The sequence below is a fragment of the Mycetomoellerius zeteki genome, unplaced genomic scaffold, assembly GCF_001594055.1.
Source record: "Mycetomoellerius zeteki isolate Tzet28-1 unplaced genomic scaffold, Tzet1.0 scaffold254, whole genome shotgun sequence".
NCBI classification, from domain to species: domain Eukaryota; kingdom Metazoa; phylum Arthropoda; class Insecta; order Hymenoptera; family Formicidae; genus Mycetomoellerius; species Mycetomoellerius zeteki.
In genome coordinates, this window is record NW_017257232.1 from 130506 (window position 1) to 133801 (window position 3296).

Sequence of the window (3296 nt, forward strand, 5' to 3'; positions counted from 1 at the left end):
TATATTGCCAAATTTATCAGAATTTTTATTTATAAATGGAATTGTGAAATATTTTTTCTTATTGAGTTCATTCAATTCATTATTGTTGTTGAAATTATTTTTATGTACATCTTTTCTAATAGATAATTTTTTGATTCGATTATTAATTGTGGAAAATATTATGTCTAACGGATAACTATTTAATATTAGAGTGTCTATCATGGATACTATGTTATTTTTATGGAATTCCGGATGCGAAAGAAAAAGAATCCTATCTAACTGGCCTATTATCACACCTCTCTTACGTTGAATTGGATGATTTGACATATAGTTAAAATATCTCCCTGAGTTTGTAGGTTTTTTGTATATGTCAAATTTGATGCGACCATTATTTGTAATTACTTTGACATCTAGGAAGTTTATGGAATTGTTCTCTTCATGCTCCACTGTAAACTTTAATCTATGATGATAAGAATTAAATTTGTCTTGTATTGTATCAATCTGATTGTCTGGAGCTGCCAATAAGATATCATCCATATAACGATAATAAATTGGTATGTTTATATTTATTGTGGAAAATACCTTTTTTCCAAATCTTGAATGACTAAATTCGCTAAAATTGGAGATAACGGAGATCCCATGGGCATGCCAAAGATTTGTTTAAAATATTTATTGTCAAATTTAAAGTACGTTGAGTTTACGATCAAGGCGATAGCATTTATAAATTCATTTATCGGAATGCTTGTATTTTTTGTTATGTTTGTCCATCTCCTTTCAATGCTGTTTATTAAAAGATCTGTTGGAATGTTTGTGTACATGGACACAATATCAAAAGAGATCAATTTGTAATTAGATTCTAATGTATGTCCATTTAAATTTTTAAGTAATTCGAAACTTTTTCAAGTCCCCAAATTTTTTTTTCATGCTTTTATTAATAATTGTTTTTAAGAAGGTTGCTAGTGGGTATTGAGGACTATTTATGCAACTGACTATCATTTTTAAGGGATTACCATTCTTGTGAATCTTCGGCAACCCATAGGATCTCAGTACCCGTGCCATCCGTTACATTTAATTTATTATAAGTGGACTGATCTATGTATCCCTTTTTCTTCCACCTAGTCAGCAAATTATGCGTTGGTTTCGTCATCATGTTTAAAGGATCTTTATTAATGTTAATATATGTTTTATTATCTGATAATATTTCAAGCATGTTTTTTTGGTATTCATTTAAATTCATTATTACAGTCGTATTCCCTTTATCAGCTTGTGTAATTAAGATATCCTGGTGTTCTGATATGAATTGTTCTAAACTAATTATTCCTTCTTTTATTAAATTGTTATCTACGTTATCTACTTGATTGTTGTACGTAATCTTCTTTAAGGTTTGAATTGAATCATTTTTTATATTATTTTTTGTGTTACAATCTAATTTACTAATATTATTTTCAATGTGTTTAATACATTCTACGATTATCTTTTCGTTATTCTTATTATTATTATTAGATATGTTAAATTTTTGTCCTAATTGCAATACAGATTTTACGTTATGTGGTATCTCTACATTACTAAGGTTAACTATCCAGTCATTGTTAATTTCATTTGATTTAAATTTATCATTAAAGTCTAGAGGACTAATATTCGTATGATTTGGATCATTTAAAAAGTATCCGCGATTTTTTGTTCAATATTTGAATGAAATTTTTCTTTATTGAAAATCAATTTTAATCAAGTATATATTGGCCATTATTATCTATAACCTTTTGCTATTTTTCGGGTAATTTCATAATTCCATCCGTGTAGAACTTCTGTGGTTTATCGGCGAAAAACTTTTTCAAGTGATTTTCGACACCTCTTTTGTCGGCCAATGTTTTTCCATCAAGAGAGTTCTGCAGAGATCCAAACAAATGGTAGTCAGACGGTGCAAGGTCCGGGCTATACAGTGGATGCATCAAAACTTCCTAACCAAGCTCCCTCAATTTTTGGCGCGTCATCAAAGATGTGTGTGGTCTGGCGTTGTCATAATGGAAGACAACACCTTTTCTATTGATCAATTCTGGTCGTTTTTCCTTAATCGCTTCCTGTAATCTATCCAGTTGTGAACATGCTCTGAATTAATCGTTAGGCCATGTGGTAACACCTCATGATGGACGACTCCCACCATACACACAGCATCACCTTATTTGCCGTCAATCCAGGTTTTGAAGTCGTTTGTGGTGGTTCGCCGCGCTTACCCCATGATCTTTTACGAACGATATTCTTGTATTTTACCCATTTTCCATCGCCCATGATGATTTGCTTCAGAAATGGGTCGATTTCGTTGCGTTTTAGTAGTGTTTCGCTGATGGAAATTCGGTCAATCAAATTTCTTTGCGTTAATTCATGTGGCACCCAAACATCGAGTTTCTTTGCGTAGGCAGCCTTTTTCAAATGATTCCAAACTGTCACATGGTTGATTCTTAGTGCATTGGCTATCTCCTGACAGCTTACATGCCGGTCTTGCTCGACCAGTTGCAAAATTTTATCGACTTTTTCAGTGACTGGCCGACCAGAGCGAGGTCGATCTTTGACATCAAAATTTCCAGAACGAAATCGAACAAACCACTCCTGCGTCCTGCGTTCACTAACAGCATCCGCGCCATAAACTTCACAAATTTTTCTGCATGTTTGTGCTGCGTTTTTGCCTTTTTTGTAGTAAAAAAGCATCACAGCGTATTTCTTCAGAAATTTCACTCATTTTCAAACCAATATAACTTTTGACACGATTGATGAATTACCAAACTTTGTTTACAAAAAATGTAACCTAAAATGTCATCTTTCAGACGCGCGTTCGTTTGACACAATCGAATTAGTGTTGCCCGATATATGACCATCTAATGACAAAAAACCGCGGATACTTTTTAAATGACCCATAATAATTTAAAGTCTATCATTTTAATTTTTTGTTTCTTTTGATTGGCTGTGATTACTCTTAATTTATTTAATTTCTTGTTTATTCTAATATTTTCTTTTATCCATAATTTATTAATGTTAATTTCTTGCCTACTAAAGAAAGCAAGAAATACATGATCAGGTAGAGAGCGCATTATTAGTCTATGATGTTTAAAAAGTTCATTCCTAGTGTGAGTTAACAACTTGTACGCATCGTTTAGTTCTAAATTTATAATTTTACTAATAAACGTGTGTTGAACTCTATTCATTTTATTCTCTGATGAAGGCGCATGTAAATTATATTTATAACGGATGATTCCTCGCAAATGTATTGGAACTAGATTTTCTTTTCGACATGTTTTTAAAAAATAAATTTTAAGTCTTATGTT

The 3296-nt window shown here is 31.8% G+C and overlaps 1 pseudogene; it reads right to left on the reverse strand.

Annotated features, from left to right (window-relative positions):
* Window positions 1-2097: 2097 nt before the first annotated feature.
* LOC108723944 (histone-lysine N-methyltransferase SETMAR-like) lies at window positions 2098-2713 on the reverse strand (annotated as a pseudogene).
* Window positions 2714-3296: the final 583 nt, after the last annotated feature.